General features: G+C 46.1%; 1 long non-coding RNA gene and 1 other non-coding gene across 2 annotated transcripts; both read right to left on the reverse strand.

The window, feature by feature from the left end:
• Positions 1-5,701: 5,701 nt before the first annotated feature.
• On the reverse strand, positions 5,702-9,494 carry LOC120095025 (uncharacterized). The gene is made up of 3 exons (XR_005490013.1): positions 9,360-9,494; positions 7,057-7,115; positions 5,702-6,002 (listed from the first exon to the last, which is right to left on the reverse strand). It is a non-coding gene; the product is annotated as an uncharacterized LOC120095025 (long non-coding RNA).
• A 7,198-nt stretch (positions 9,495-16,692) lies between these two features.
• On the reverse strand, positions 16,693-16,797 carry LOC120095362 (U6 spliceosomal RNA). Its single transcript, XR_005490841.1, has one exon. It is a non-coding gene; the product is annotated as a U6 spliceosomal RNA (small nuclear RNA).
• Between the last annotated feature and the right edge of the window lie 250 nt (positions 16,798-17,047).

Below are 17,047 nucleotides of genomic sequence, written 5' to 3' on the forward strand. Positions count from 1 at the left end.
AGAAGTTTCCGTGGTCATGGTGTCTAATAACAGCAATAGAAAAGTAACTATGACACCCCAAATGCTGGCAGCTCTGGGCAACTGATAGTATCTCGAGTTCCTACAATTAAGGAAGAGAAGCAGCAGGCTTCAGTTGTGGTTGCATATTTGGTTTTATGGGAAAGAAGCTATTGTTCTCTCACCACGCTATGCTTTATTTCACGAGGTTTCTCCTTTTCTCTGCTCCCCACCGAGGAACGAATGGCATGGCCACTGAAAGGAGAGAATGGGGAAGAGGGGAGATTGTACAGTGGAGAAGAATAGCGAAGCAGAGAGCCCAGGCCAGTGGCAGGGAGATCAACGTGGATGACTCAGTTATGAATGAGTGCTAAATGGGAGCATCAGTCATCGTCTCTATGTTGTTATTTGTCTAAAGAGAAGTACAACTATGGAGAGATTTGAGTGAGAGGAGCAATTAGTATTCCCATCCATCTCAATGAGAGATAATAATAATATTAATTAATAGCCATGCCAGGGTGCAGGGGAAAAATTTAAAGTCTACAGGCAGGAGACCTTGAGAGACCACATTTTTTCCTGAGGGCTTTCCTGACAGGTGCCCATCTGTTATGGGAACAAGCAGAGGTTCTCTGCCTTCCGTCATCTGCAGCCAGTCCTCACTTCGTCATCCTGTCGTGGCAGATGTGGGGATATTTCAGGGATAGGTTTGAAGTCCCAGGAAGCTGGTGGGCCAGGGCTGGGGATGAGGCGTGATATTATCAACTCATAATCCCCTAGAGTAGTGGTGGTACCTAGGGAGGGGTTGAGGGGTAGGAGATCTCCAGAAAGTACTCTCACGGGGGTTCCTCAGCGTTAGCACCCATCTTCCGATGACGACACAGGTTTTTCTCTGGGGCTCTGTCACTTGTCTCGCTGCTGCAACAAAATCCCAGACAAAAACAGCTCGAGGAAGGGAGAGTTATTTTGGCTCACAGTCTGAGGGTGACATCGATTCTGATGGGGAAGGCAGAGCAGCAGGAACTTGAGGCAGATGCTTGCATGGCATCCGAAGTTAGAACGCAGAGAGCGGTGAGTGTTGGTGGCTAGTTTATTTTCTGCTCTTCATTCAGCTCAGGACCCCAGCAGGTATAGCACACATCCAAGGTGGGTCTTACTGCAGTTAACCCAGTCTAAAAACTTCTTCATAGACATGCCCAGAGATCTGTTTCCATGGTGATCTAGACCCTTTCTAGTTTACCGTCAATATCGGCCACCAAAAGGAACTACCTGCACCTGGCTGTCAGTCTATGGTTGGGGTAGAACTGGCCCAGCCTTCTCTTCTCATCCCCAGGGATAACGCATGGATTAGACTTGGTGAACCAGCAGACTTCCCTTTTGTGATCACTGTGGCCCAGGGATGGCTAAGAGGAAGGGTGGAGGTTGCTTAGTTAAGGATTTGGAACAGGTAGACAAAGAGAAGCCGTAAAAGCCCGTGGGTAATTAGTACACCATGGGAAGTTTCCCTCTCTTGCATCTCACCGGACATGTCCTCTATCAGGTACTGTTGGAGCAGCCTCTACGACGACAACTGGCATTGCTGCTCTAACTGGCAGATCATTCCACCTTGTCCTCAGCTGGATTCCTAGGGTTTATTTGCATGATGCCGTAATGATGTATGAAAAAAGCCCCTCAGCAGATCCTATTTAAATGAGTAGATGGGCGTCTGGGTTCCCCTCAGTGTGACTTGCCAGTAGATTCGGTCGTTCTCCCTCCGTGGCTGCTGTTCGCTGAGAGCACTGGAGTCTGTTCCAGGTTTATAACCTCAGTGGTTAAAATAGCCCAGGTGTAGACAATTAGGTAGAAAGTGGCAACATCTGCAGAAATTTCATAATTATGCTATTTATAGGAAAACAAGCTACACAATGACAATATTTAACAGTAATTGCTTGGGACTAAGTACAGAGTAGATTGGATGTGAAGTAAAAGATTGCAGCGCCATCTAAGGAAACTTTATACTTGGTTGCACATTGTAGCACTCCTTTTAAAGCCAAAGGTTTGTTTCCCTCAACCTTAGGCAGAGATCCTCATAGACTAGGGTTTAAAATTTACCTAGACTGCATAGGTTCTAGAATGACGTTTCTGATCTATATTGGACAAGTAGTCTGCATTTCTGAGTAGGTCTGAGTGTATTTAAAAAAGAGATTTATCTATTTTATATATATGAGTACACTGTAGCTGTCTTCAGACACACCAGAAGAGGGCACCAGATCTCATTACAGATGGTTGTGAGCCACCATGTGGTTGCTGGGAATTGAACTCAGGACCTCTGGGAGAGCAGTCAGTGCTCTTAACCGCTGAGGCATCTCTCCAGGCCCCCAGAACTCACATTTTAAAAGTCATTTTTCACATCGTTTATTTATATGTCTTTCTGTGTGCTCACACATGCCGCTATGTGTGGAGGCCTGAGGAGAGGACTTGATTCTTTCCTTCCAACACACAGGATCCATGGATCAAACTCAGGTTGTCAGGTTGGTGGAAGTGCCTTTGTCCACGAGCCAACTCAGTGTTCTAAGAACCTACATTAAAAAAAACCCAAAAACCAAAAACAAAAAACCCAGGTGAGCTTATGTCTGCTGAGGCCTGCTGTCAGATATTCTGGATGCTTGGGGACAATGAGGAAATGTTTGATGTGGATCGTGTGCGCTGGGCTCAGTGTGACTCTGCAATATCGAGATGAAGCAGCGGAGGAGAAAGACAGACACGCCGCAGCAGGAGCAAGGTGAACGGAGGTGAGCTGCTGTGGTAAGGCGCCGAAGGAAAACTGAGGGAGCGAGGGACACGGCCCCAGTGGGATCCAGTCGGAATTAGAGAAGAAAGGTGAGATCTGCAGGATGTCACAGTAAGACCTGGGCCCCAAGGCTGGAGAAGAACCGAGTGTTCGTAGGACCTGAGTGAAAAGGCATATCTGGGGTGAAAAAGAGCTAGGGTGAGGGGGAAAAGCATGAAAGACAGCAGGGCCAAGCTGGACAGGAACAATGCAGAACTTGAATACCACACCGATGATGGAAAAGTCATGTGCACCTTAGAGATGGTTTGTTTTACACGAGCGATTTTAAAGGTAGATTTTATTTTTGAAAATTTCATACACACATGCATGCACACATGCATGCATACATGCATGCATACATACATGCATACATACATGCATCAATCTATGCATGCATACATATAAACATACATACATAAAATTTATATTTTGGCCACATGCACCTCCTTCCTTCCTCCAATTCTCCACAGCCCCCACAGCATGACTCCCTCCCAACTTCCTGTCGCCTCCACCATGTGAATCCTCCACCTAGTCCAATTAGTGTCATCCATCTGCACACAATTATGGGGCTAACCACTGGGGATTTCATAACCTATCAATGACCACGCTCCCAAAGAAAAGTGACTGTGTCTCCTTTAGTAGCTGTAACAGTGCCTCGGCAGGGGTGGAGCACCTCAGCCAGGGGTGGAGCACCTCAGCCAGGGGTGGGGACTCATGAGCCCCTTTTCCACCCATACTGGACTTTCAGCTAGCTTGATCTCGTACAAGTCTCTCTTTTTTTTTTCTCTCTTGGTTTTTTGAGATAGGGTTTCTTTATGTAACCCCTGGCTGTCCTGGGACTTGCTCTGTTGACCAGGCTGACCTTGAGCTCACAGTGCTCCACCTGCCTCTGCCTCAAGCTGTGAACATCATCACCCACTTGCTTGATTGTGTACAAGTTTTCTGCATGTAACCTAGCTGCTATCAGATTATGTGTGCAGCTGCCCTGTCAGAGGACCCCTCCAATCCTCTGACTCTTACATTCCCTTCTGCCTTTCCTTTCTGGGATGTTTTCTTGGCCAAAGCACAATTCAGTGATTTTAAAATACAATTAAAAGCCAATGCCATCACCACCCAAAACCAGAACTTTCACTTAGAAATGTTCTATTTTCTTAGCATCTAGACTCTGAAAGCATGTATTTTTCTGTCTGCTCAGAGACCTTATTTAAGTGAATTATACTATTTGTCATTTGTGTGCAGTTTATTTCACTTAGCATTTAAGTTTCCTTCACGCTATAGCAGATGCCAGATTTTTTTCCCTTTTAAAGGCTAAACAATACTCCATTGCATATACCTATTACTCGGGATTATTCATTCATCAACCGATGGGCGTTTGGTTTCTTGGTAACTTTCAATGAGAGATTATTATGAAGAGATCTGTATTTAAAATAAAGAGAAGCACTGCAGGTTTTTCTTTGTGTCTGGATGAGGATTCTGGAACCTGGACAGTCAGGGCAGACAACCGTCATGGAGTGAGCACATACTTGGCTGCTGCACTGAAGAGTGGGGGAAAAAGAGTTCTGTGATTGATTGGCTTTGTCTGCTGTGCTCATGGGATGCTGTCTGGAACTGGGAGAGTTTCACAGCCTGAAGAACAAGGAGCTGGCATCCTTGGCAGGGTCTGAAGGGTCATTTCCAGCTTCAGACGCTGCCTCCGGTTTAAGAGGTTTGTGTTGTCGAGCCTCTGCCCACGGCTGTATCTCAAACAGAAAGATCAATAGTGTTTTACTTGCTTTTCTCTGCTCTCTGCTCAGTCATCAGTGGTGAGGGCAGGATAGCTCTGGAGTTCCCGGTATAGGAATCACATGAATGCTTATTCCAGAAGAGAAGCATCTGTCCGCTAACTGAAAACTTGTATCAACAGATTCGTAGGGAAGTGAGCACTTTTGACAAGCTGGAGTCTGCGCTTGTGCCCATGAGCCTGGACATTGTGCCCATGCTTCTTCACTCAGTCTGTGGGGTTGCGGTCCCGTGTTTTGCCTGATTTATTCTTTCCTGTTCCTCAAGCGACTGTCCTTGTTTCTCCTGTTCCCCGGGGCAAGCTCCTCTCCTGTTCTCCATGATCTTGGTGGGGAGGAATTTCAATCAGGTGAAGCTTTGACTAGCTTCACCTTCCAGCAGAGGGATGCCCACAAGGTGAAGGCAGACTTATTAGAGTTTCCCAAGATCCAGGGAATGGTTTATGGAGAGCCAAGTCCCTGACCATTGAGACTTTACACCTTTTCCCCATCTTATCTTCATTTCTATTGCTGTGAAGAGACAACAAGACCAAGGCAGTGTATAAAAGAGAAAGCATTTATTACAGTTTCAGAGGGTGCACCCATGACCATCATGGTGGCGGGCATGGCAGCAGACAGACAGGCGTGATGCTGGACTAATGAGTAGCTGAGAGCTTACAACCACAAGAGCTGAGACACACAAACAGGAGTCAGAGTCCGGAGTCACAGAGAGCCGGCTGGGAAGGGGGTGGGTTTCTGAAACTCCAAAGTCTGTCCCCACACCTCCTCCAATAAGGCCACACTTTCTAATCCTTCTCCAAATAGTTCTAGGAGCTAAGGACCATGAATTCAAGTATGAGATCCTACATGGGGCCAATTCAAACCACCATTCTCACAAGACACACGCAGAACCTGCTGGAGATAAGGCTCAGCAAGCATCCTTTGTGATAGTCCCAGTGGTGATTATCACGGAGAATTCTTTCTTCCTTTGTTTCTTCCTTTTTTCTTTGTTTTTTCTTTTTTCTTCCTTTTTATCTTCCTCCCTTCCTTCCTTCCTTCCTTCTTTCTTTCCTCCTTGCCTCCCTCTTTCTATCCTTCCCTTCTTCCTTCCTTCCCTCCCTCTCTCCTTTCTTTCTTTCTTTCTTTCTTTCTTTCTTTCTTTCTTTCTTTCTTTCTTTCCTATGGCCATTGAAGCTTCAGAGTTCTGTCTTTGCTTTGCAAAAGTTGCCATCCACTACATACCATGAGTAGATGTGGCTGAGCTCCAGTGAAACTTTATTTACAGCATAGGCGGTGGGTCGGAGTCAGCTTGTCCAGTCCTTGGGTTGAGTTGAAGCTGCTGGAATCTAGTACTGTAGGACTCTGCTTCTGAAGCGAGCGATCGTGTTTATAGCTAACACGATGTTCTAGATGAGGAAGCCAATGAGGAAAGGCCAGGGTACCTGTCGCCAGGAAGTGTTACAAGTCAACTTGGAAGCAGAGTCGTGGAAGAAGCTGTGATATGGGGACAGGTTCCTCAATGTGGCCATGACTTCAGGCATGGACATGTCAGCCATGCCAATCAATGATTGGTGTTTGTTAGGATTTCGTCTAGGCTCCACCCCACAGTTACCTGGCAAAAGCCAGGTATGCCTGACTCACTCTAAAAGGAGCTGCTTGACCCTTTGCTCTCTCTTGCTCTTGCCTTCATGCTCTCCCTCTGTTCTGTAGCCCTTTCCCCATCTCTCCCCATTCCCCTCCCCCTCTCTCCACGTACTTATGGCCTCTGCTCTTCTTTTTTTTTTTTTTTTTTTTGGTTCTTTTTTTTCGGAGCTGGGGACCGAACCCAGGGCCTTGCGCTTCCTAGGTAAGCGCTCTACCACTGAGCTAAATCCCCAGCCCCGGCCTCTGCTCTTCTATTCCTCTACTTTCTCCCTCCCCCTGCCTTTCTCTGTCTCTACTACACTCTTAACTCCCCTCTCCATTCCCGAAATAAACTCTATTCTACACTATACTGTCTATCCTCATGTTGTTTGCCTGGTCCCTCAGGGGGAAGGGATGCTTCAGCATGGGCCCAAGGCATCTCCTACCCCTATACCTGACTACACATCCACCAAACATATTCCTTCTCTCTTTATCTTTTTATAAAACACAACAGTGTTTAAGGTAACTTAAGATGAGGTTTTGTTGTCAAAGAGTCCTAACTCCTATGGACTTTCTACAGTGCTCTGCTCTTAGAGTCCTAAAAGTGCAAAATGTGCAAAATGGGGCTGGAAAGGCCTTTTGATATCTAGGAGGCAGGGAGAAAGAAGGAATATTTCAAAGTCATAGCTGGGATTGTCTATGAAGGCTGATCTCAGAAGTACGGAGGAGGTTCACCCATAACTTATGCAAGACTCCAGTACTCTTTACCCATTTTATGAGCACCAAATGCTTGCCAACCTCTGAGTTGAATGACAACTAAACCAGGACACACTGTCTTACAGAGAACATGTCTCTTGTATGTATTGGACTTACCTCATTCAATGTTCCAATCTGTCCTTATATCAGCCTGAGAGACAGGCTGCCGTTTCTACCTACAATGGAAGAAACCAGAAGTGGGTCTCAGAAGGGTTTAGTTATTGGCCTAAAGTAACCCAGAGAGCAAATGAAGAGCTAGATGTGACCCCAGCTAGGGAAGGTTCCAGAATGGAGTCTCTCTTCCTGCCTCTTCTGAAAATACCCCAATGCCTTCCCAGAAAAGAAGCCACAAGAGGGGTGTTCATCAAAGAGCCGGCACTTCTATAAGCCTACATGCTACATAGACAAGGAAGCAAATGAAGAAAAGCCAGGGTACCTGTCACCAGGTACGCTGGGAGTGTTACAAGCCAATCTGGGCTTGTTGGCTATAAACAGACTCCAGCAATTCTTTCAAGTAAATTGGTTGGTGCTATAGCTGAAAAATTCTCTCTGCAAAATGCTAACAATGCAGTGGTGGTTAAATTTTATATGTGCAGGATTATGACTTGGAACATAAAACGGAAGAAAAAATGTGCAACTGCCAAGAGCTGGGCACATAATTATTTCCTTTCTCTCTTTCTCTCTCCAAACCCGCTTCTCAGCCCTGGAACGTCAGAGTTTCCTCATGGAGAAAGTAAACAGTGAAAAGTGCTGACCGTGAATGGGGACAGCTTTCTATGGGGACACTGAGCAGTTCTTTCTCCTTTGTCTGGAGAAGAATCAGACTGTCCCAGGGAGAACTGCAGCCTGTTTAAAAGCCTTGGCTGTTCCCACCCAATGCTCTTGTGCTTTGGACCCTAAGGGGAGGCTGTGCTTCTTGTCTGGGCTGGCTGACTGGGATGCTATAGAGGTGTGGGCAGAGCTTGGCACTTGAGCTCAGGGCCAGGACTGATGGGTAAAATGAAGAGAGGGAGAGTGGAACATATCCCCCTCCTCTGCCTCTGTCTTTCCTGCTCTCTCCCCTCTCATCCTACAGAGAAATGAGAGGAGCATCAAAGAGAAATACAGGCTGAAGTGACAGAGGAGGAGAGGCGGTGAGGGAGGAAACAAACCAAGGGAAAAATAAGATCCAAAGTCAGAGCTTTGAAGACAGTTAAGAGGCACAGAGAAGAAAACAAAAAGTAGATGCAAGCACACAGAAACAAGTCCCACATACCATGTGCACACACAGCATACACAATACACACAATGTATATGCACAAACACAACTCTCTCTCTCTCTCTCTCTCTCTCTCTCTCTCTCTCTCACACACACACACACAGTTTTGTCGACTTGACACAAACTATCTAGGACGAAGAAGTCTCAGTTGAGGGACTGTCTCTGTTAGATTGCCTTTAGGCATATGTGAAGTGCATTTTCTTGATTAATTCTTGATGTGAGAAGACCAGCCCACTGTGGGTGGTGCCACCAGTGGGTAGTTGCTCATGAGTTGTATAAGAAAGAGCAAACTGAGCAAGCTAGGAAAAGCAAGACAGTAAGCAGCATTCCTCCATAGTTTCTGCTTCAATTCTTGTCTCCAGGTTTCTATTTTTAGTTCCTGTCCTGACTTCCCTCAGTGATGGACTGTACACTGTAAGTGAAATAGACCCTTTCCTCTCCACGTTATTTTTGGTCACTGTTTTTATCATAGAAGTAGAACATATATGAACAACAACACAACAACAACACACACACACAAACAACACACAAAGACATGGACACACACATGCATACACATACAAATAACACATGCATAACACGCACACATAATACACACATAACACACACACATATGCAAACATTGAGAGTGAGACAAGATACAGAGACACAGGGGGACAGATCCAGAGACAGAAAGAGACAGAGGGACAGAGACAGGAACACAGGGGAACAGATCCAGAGACAGAGAAAGAGGGACAGAGACACAGGAGAGACCAGTAGAGAAAACAGAGATGGGGAGACAAAGAAAATCAGAAAGGCAAAGAAAGAAATAGGTAGGGACAGAGCAGGTGGAAGGTCAGAGTTAGAGACAGATAGGAGACAAAAACAGAGGGGTGGGGGAAATGACCAGGAGAGAGAGAGAGAGAGAGAGAGAGAGAGAGAGAGAGAGAGAGAGAGAGGAGAGGAGAGAGAAGAGAGAAGAGAGAAGAGAGAAGGGGTGATGAATGCAGGAGAGGCAGAGGGAGGCAAGGCATAGAAGGAACCAGAAGGGGGTCTTCCCCAGCAACAGCACTGACCCTGGAAAGAAAGACCAATGTTTGCAACTTGGAGCCTTTAAAACTCACATGTTTAGAACTTAGACTGCATCAGAGGACCCTTGAGCCACCCACAACCCTCAAACTACCTGTCCCTAGATGTCAGGGTGTCTGCATTGGTGTCTTAGTCTTGCTTCAAGGATCTAAATCCAGTGTTCTGGCCGGTAGTCAGCTAGCCATGGACAGAGAGCCAAGGACTCTATCAAGTCCTACCAAGGACTGATAGTCCAAGGGCCTAAAGTGAGCGTGTGCTAATCTACCTGCGGCACTGCTGCCCCACATTGCATAACCACCTTCAGACTGGCGACCCTGACAGGACAGCGAAATCTTCTTTGAAGCAACATCCTGGCAATCTAGGACCTGTGTCAGCACCATGACCACACAGTTGCACAGGAAGACATCCTGGGTGTAAACAAGTATGTGTCATTCCCTAGGAGAGATTGTGGTGATCGTATGTGTGCAAGAAGGTCTCATTGTCTGTTTATGAAGGAGGGGCCGTCTTGGAGAGTCCCCAGCTTTTGTTACCAGACATCACTGTGCACACCTCTAATCTCATCGCAGAACAATGAGAGCTTGAGGTCAGCCTGGACTCAAGCACATATGTGAGTGTGAACAGTGCTTTAGCAGACATCCACGCAAACATTGTTTTCTTGGGGTGGGGTGGTGAGAGACAAGTTTCTGAGTCACTTGTCAAGTCCTCTCCCTGACCTTGGAAAAAGGAAGCCACACACCCAGTGTATTAGTGAAGATTTCATGAGCATGCCTTTAATTCTTTTGGAGGCTGAGGCAGGAGGGCCACAAGTTGGAGGCTAGCCTGGGCTACCTTTTGAGGTGCTATCTCAACAGTAACAACATACAAATACACAGAATGGAGAATTTTGCCAAAGCTTGTATAATAGGCAGTAGAATAATGATCAAAATGGATGTTCACATCCTGATTCTGGGAACCTATGACTATGTTAGTTTGTTTCACAGAGGGGAATAAAGGCAGTAGGTGGTTTTCTGACTGGTCATCCTGGAGAGTTGAGGTAAGTGTATTGTAATCATTGGCTTTCCCCAGAGTAGAAAAGGGAGACAGAAGAAAGAGCAGAACACAGAGCTGATAGAATGAGAGTAACTTGGCTTGAAGGAAGGGGCTAAGGGCCAAAGACTGCTGGTGACCCCCAGAAGCTGAAGAGGACAATGAAATGAATTCTTCCCTGGAGCCAATTCCAGACTCCAGGGTTGTAGATTGATTAATATGTATGGTTCTAAGCCTCTAGGTTTATAGTAATTTGTTGCATCCATGGTAGGAATGGAATATACCCCCTATCTAAAAAGTCCCCTCCTCCCTTCAGTCTCCTGCAGAGAGGAATCTATTTTGGATGATGGTTTTATGGAAGCCAGAGGGTGGGAGGCTGATAGAGGGTACTCCAGCTACCAGGGGTTGTTCACACTTGCTGCCAAGAGACTCACACTTTAACCTCACATGTGAACCATGCTAGCATCCCACGTTAACTGTTACTGAAGCCACTTCTCTCCCCAAAGAAGAAGTTCCTCGAAAATATGCCAAAATAAGTGACTTGTTTGCAATCCCAGGCATAAGGCAAGGGTTTTATGGGGACCCAGGGGCTCTTCTCAGGCCACATCCACTGCAGGGCCTGAAACAGGAAGAGTTCTGGATTGCTTTGTGAGTGAAGAATTCTTGCATCCAAGGTCACCCTGGCCAAGTCCCCATTTTCAGGAGCAATCTCAAGTGCCTTGTCTTATCAGGAACCCAGCAGGGGATGAGCAATGATGATATTGGTTTTGCTCTTGACTGCTGCTTCACAAACCCCACTTTATCTCACCTTGCCCTTCTCTCTCCTTGTCTTTCTGCCTTCCCTTCATTTCTGTACATCCAGACTCTCTTGCTCTCAAAATTAAAAGGGACTAGCAAATGCCCAGGCAACCTTGACACGCTCTCCCGGCATCAAACGCTCTGGCCTGTCTGGGGCTGCTTCTGCCAGGGGCAATCGCCCTGGAAGTTGGGAACAGTTGTATAACAGGAAGTGTCAGCCCTTGGCATCTGTGGGCTGGAGCACTACCAGTGAGAATAACATCAGGCTGCGTGGATCATCTTCAGATACAGTGTAAAAAGAAAAACACAATAAAGATATTTCCATTCGTAGAAATAAAAAGGGATCAGCTCAGGACTTGTGCACTGGTGCAGCGGCTGAGAAAATCCAAAGGGCAGATTTTGTCTGGAAGTAAGGGAGAGACCGATGAAGAAGGGTAGCTGGGTCTCAGGCTCTGACACTCTAAATCTTCCCACACCTGGGAAGGGGGATACCCAGTTTCCGCACCATTCCCTGCAAGGCAGCACAGAAGCTGTTTTCCTTTTATATCTCTAAGGTGTATGACCTTTGAGAAATCACCTTACTATTTCTGTGCCTCAGTTTCCTTAGATATGAAATGGGCATATCCTTGGTAACACCTTCATAGTTCTATAGATTTAGGAACTCAGTGAAATGAGTCATGTGGGTGCCTGTCTGCAGAGTTTGCTTAGGAAGTGTTAGCTATTGAGATGAAGCCACAATAATAAAGCTGAGCCCAAGGAATATCAGTCATATGATTAAGCCACTTGTAGGACACTTTAGCCCCTACCTGCTTATGATAGGAATCTATCTTGACTAAACTCATGGGAGGTGAAAGCTGCGATCGTTTATGGACTAGTAGACAATAGGAGTCTTGTCGGAGACAGTAATCTTTCTCTCCTTCCATATCTCAGTTTTCCAGGCCTGCTACCCCCACTCACCACTTTTGTGTCTTCCTGGGGATGGCTTTCACCCCCCCCCCCCACCATGGCCATTGATAGATAGAAGTTGTATTTTTCTAGATCTTGGAGGACACAACTTTATTTCTAGCTCTAGGCAGAAAAATCCTGGAGAAAAATTGTGATTGGCTTGGCTTCCGTCTACTGCTACCCTTGAACCAGTCCCATGTCAATGTGGTGAGGTCCTACAAATGGTTTAACCTCAGTCATATGACTGATATTCCTTGGGTTCAGCTATCCTATTGGACTATTTGAGGCCTGTGGTTGGTGTGGCAGTAATCAAATGACCAATGTCTTGCAATGACTGTGGTCCTGTGCTTGGCTTAGCCCCAACCACGCCATTGTTGGAGGGTCTGCAATAGGCTCATCTTTAGTCAAAAAGATTTGATATATGTTTGGCACGAGAGGAATATTTTATCAAAGAATGTAGACAGAAAGAATAGATGTCTGATAACGATTAAAAACCGAGAGCACAGTATATTTTCTGACACACAACAGATCCTCAGCAAACAGATCTTAATCCAGTAGTCTTAACTTTAATGAGTGGCTCAGTTTGAGTCATACACCGAGGTCTGGCAGTTGCTCAGCTTCTATTCCTATGGTTTTCCCAACAGGGACCTCAATGGGGACAGTAAGCACAGGATAGCATAGGTTAGCCTCCAGGGCGCAGGGGCCTGGCAGGTGCCTTGGATGGCCTTTGCCTTGGTCTTTCAGGGCTACAAGAGCAGAAGATTACCATGTCAATATCTCCAGGCTTCCAGAGCCATCCACTTGAGCCCTGCCTCCCTCCAGGACCCTGTCACTTGACAGGGATGCTCCTGCTACTTAGTAATTAGGCCGTGATTGTTGTTTATTTGTGCGCTGTACTGTAACTCCCTCTGCCCGAGGCTGGAACTGGAGCTCAGAAAACACAATTTCCTCCGAACTAATTTAGTTTTAAGAGGAAAATGAAAGTTTAAAGTAGTTTAATGTTTTGGTGAAGCCATAATGGCTGGGGAAGATTGGGTGATGTGAACCAATAAAGCACCCTAATTCTGATAATAATTCAAGCCTTAACTCTTCCCCTGCATCAATCCCATGCCAGTGCTGACACACGGCCTAGGACAGCATCAGCGAGTCAACAATTGGGCAATCATTCTTTTCAATTTATTTTAATTCATTACCAAAAAAAAAAAAAAAGGTAAACAGTCCTGCCTTAGACTTGAGCAGAGCAGTTGGGACAAGACTGCTATGGTCACCAAGTCCACCCTCAAGTTTCACCCCAGATTCATGTTTCCATTCCCAAGATTCCCTTAGACCTCAGGATAACAGCCACGCCATTGGGAAGCTGGAGTTAGAGCCTTAGCTTAGAAGGGGAAGGCTTTTGAGAGCCTCAGCTTTTGACAAAATGGAGCCGATGAACAGAATGTGGCAGAATCACAAGAGAGTTAGGTGGCATAGCTCTGTGGGGTCCTGGAGGATGAGAGCAAAGGGGTGTGTGTGTGTGGGGTGAGTAATTTCGAGGAATATGGCATTCCTTCATTGGCTGTACTTGAGTACCTACTGTGCAGCATGTTACAGCGGGATCTGAAAAGCCGCTGGGATGTGCTCAAGGCTCAGGGTGTTCCTCCTGCTGTCAGGAGACGATTGAGCAGAGGTCTCCATCTTTTTGTTCCCTACCACAGGAATGACCTCATAATGCAGTTGGTGAGGAATCCAACATGGAAAGCACTTGGAAGACTCAGCACAGAGTAAGCATACGGTATGGTATTTGCTGGCTTTTAAGACAGACAGGTCTAATGTAAATACTCCACATGTTCAAGGCTAACTTCCTGAGAGCCTCAGATTCGTGGTCTGCTGGGATTCAGCCTTCAGAATGCCTTTTTATTCATGTTTGAGTTGATGCAGATTTGAGGGCCTGGGAATCCATGTGTCTGAATTTGCATGACTCTGAAAATGGCCCTGAGCTCCATCTTGTGACAGAGAAATGTGGAGCTTGCTGATGACACGTGTACTTTGCTCAGACACCTGAGTGAATCTTGGCTGTTACTTCTTAGTCATGTGACTTTCGTCATGTTACATGAACCACGTGGATGCTCAGTTGTTTTCATCCAAGCAATGGCCCGTACGGTGCTGCTGTATAGATCAGGAGCTCATAGACATTATCTCTTGGGCAGCTACTCTTCCTAGGCTGCCCTTTATACCCTTATGATTAATTGCAGCCTGCAGGGTTCACAGTCACCAATGCAATTCGGACTCACCTCTTTTCTTCTTTTCTGCAGTTTAAGAGAGGGTCTTAAAAGTGCTATGTAGCTAAGGATAACCTTAAGCTTCTGATCCTCCGGCCTCTACTCCACAAGTACTAGAAGGACAGGGGTAGTTTTGGTTTATGTGGCCTCAGGGGATCAAACTCAGGGCTTGGCGCATGCTAGGCAAAGTATGCTCCCCAAAGAGCTACATTTCTTCACTGCTGCATTCAAGTCAAAGCCCTTCATTGTCTGCCTCCTGCCCAACTCTCCCACCAGATGTCGATTTTGCAGCTCTTCTCCCTTCCCGCCATGTGCTAGGTCTGTGGACCTTCCATCTGCCGCCCAAAGCTTCCAGTTTCTTCCTACTTCACGGTGGTGCTTCCCCATGGGGTCTTTGTTCCTTACATCCTTGCGGGATTGGCTTCCTAACAGCCATTCTCTCCCCTGCGACACCTGCACACCTCAAACACCACGTTTTGCCTGTCTGGCTAAAGTTGTTCCCTTTCTTCCTGTTCCCCCCATGCCCTCCTTTTTCTGATTATTCAATTGTATTTGTTTATGGTGATTGCTGTTAACAGATACATCTGCCTGTGGGATTTCCGGGTCCCCAGCTATTACTCGTGTTGCAGAAGGAGAGAAGTCTTACTTCTGTATCTTTAATACATAGTGTGTCTGGCACGTAACTGATGCTCTATCGAAATCTGTGAAATATGTAAGCCAAGAAATGGTACTTTCAAGGTGATGGGTAGAAAAACAAACCACTGTGGCCCCTGCTTCCGGTTCTGTGGGTTAGCTCTTCCTTCCCTGCTCCTTTTCCCTCCCTGCTTCCCTCTCTCCTCCACCCCACCTCTGTAATTCTGTGTGCACGTGTGTCCGCATGGGTGTGGCATTTGAAGGTTGTTCCAGTGCTGGTGTGGGGATGGGGAAGGGTGGAGGAACTTAGCGTGTAGTCTCCCAGTTTGTTAGATGTGTGATTCATGTGTGGCAAGACAGTATATATGGCAGAATGGCCACTGCCTTGACTTGCGTGTGGCCAGGTGAGTGTACAGCGGCTAGGTATTCATACCTGTCTGGCTTTGCTTCCTTATGCTTTACCTGACATGTGGTGTACTCTAGCAGGGAGGGGTGAGCACCCTACCCCTACGCTAAGTGCCTGTGACTCTCTGTTGAACAAGATGTGACATTCAAACTGAGACATTCGAACACAGACTGGCCTACAGGGAGACAAAGATTTCATGTGGGAGCACCCTAAGTCTTTTGTTTAGTCATTTAAAATTTTAATAAAAATATAATTACATCATTTTCTCCTCCCCTTTCCTTGTTCCAACTCCTCCAATGTCTCACCCTGGAAGTCTTAAAATTTTGAGAAACAGCATGTCTGAGGGGCTCGGACATAGTAAAGTAGAGTCATGGAAAGTGCATGTGCAGGCACGTGTGTGTGTGTGTGTGTGTGTGTGTGTGTGTGTGTGTGTGTAACCAAATTCCAGGAAACATAGTTCTCTAGTATGCCTGTTTGCACTCAACTCTGTCTGGTTTATTTTCTCCTTCTTTCACTTGGAAAATTCCTGTTCATTCGGTAGGAGCAGACTCGCTGTCTTCTGCTCAGATAGGCACACTTCCTTGCTCCTGTTACTGCCCTGCCACAGCACTACACTTTGTATTCAACCACACTATTGGTTTTAGGAAGCCAAAAGCCAAAGGTTTTCCTACAGCATGGACTGAAATGACCGTCTTCCTGGGTCTGTCTGTTAGTGCACAGAGATCCTCGTATTAGATGTGAAGGAAGGAATTCTCACAATCTCTTTGGCATAAACTAAAGCCAGCATATGCAGAGGTGATTACCATAGCTCTTGGGAAGGAGAACTCATGCTGTGTGCTCAGTGAATGATTGCTACAGGAATGAGAAACCCGTGCCCTTTGTGCCTCAGCTGTCCATGCTCTGCCCACAGCAGACATCACTAATTGATGGCGTATATTCAGACCTTGCCTCAGCCTAGAGCTTCAACAGACATGCTCAACTGTGTAGAGTTCGTTTGAGACTGGAGAACTATTTGCTGTGCCCAAATCTTTACTTGGTGCTTCCCAAGTCTCTTCCTCAAACGCTTGCTTCAAGGACATTGTGAAACTCTGGGGATAGTATCCAGGAGCCTGACTTTTAAAATAAGAACTTGAGGTGATTTGGGGACATGCTAAATACTGACACAAGCTAATCTAGCTGTCACTGTCTCGAGCTGCTCAAATGAGTAGATGCATAACTTAGCAACGCATGCAGGAGAAGGAAGACTGTTCTGACAACGCCCTTCTTCCCAGGCTCCTCAGCCTGAGATGGAATATTCTAGATTTCAGAAGAAACTCATCCCACTTTCTAGAACTATGCCCTGAGAATTTCTTCATTATTTAAAAAACTCGGAATGCTTCACAGACGTGAGTGCCCTCCTGTGTAAGGGCTATGCTAATCATCTCTGTACCATTCCAATTTTAGTTATGCGTGTTGAAGCAAACACGACACTGCCTTCATTTTTATCCCCCTGTCTCATATCAAATGTGGCAATGTCTTTCAACGATAATGATGAAAAAATTTGAAATCCCCAAATTTCTTTGATATTCCCAGCTCTAGTCAATGAAGATGTTTATTTTAATAGAGCCAAGAAGAAGTTAGCTTTGGAGGGCAGCCAAACATGGGGAGATTCTGTGGTAAGCAAGTACCTATTATCTGGAAGAGTGAACCTAAAGAAAAGTCTGTTTGCTTCCTTTC

Source organism: Rattus norvegicus, chromosome 10 (assembly GCF_036323735.1).
Source record: "Rattus norvegicus strain BN/NHsdMcwi chromosome 10, GRCr8, whole genome shotgun sequence".
Classification (NCBI taxonomy): Eukaryota; Metazoa; Chordata; class Mammalia; order Rodentia; family Muridae; genus Rattus; species Rattus norvegicus.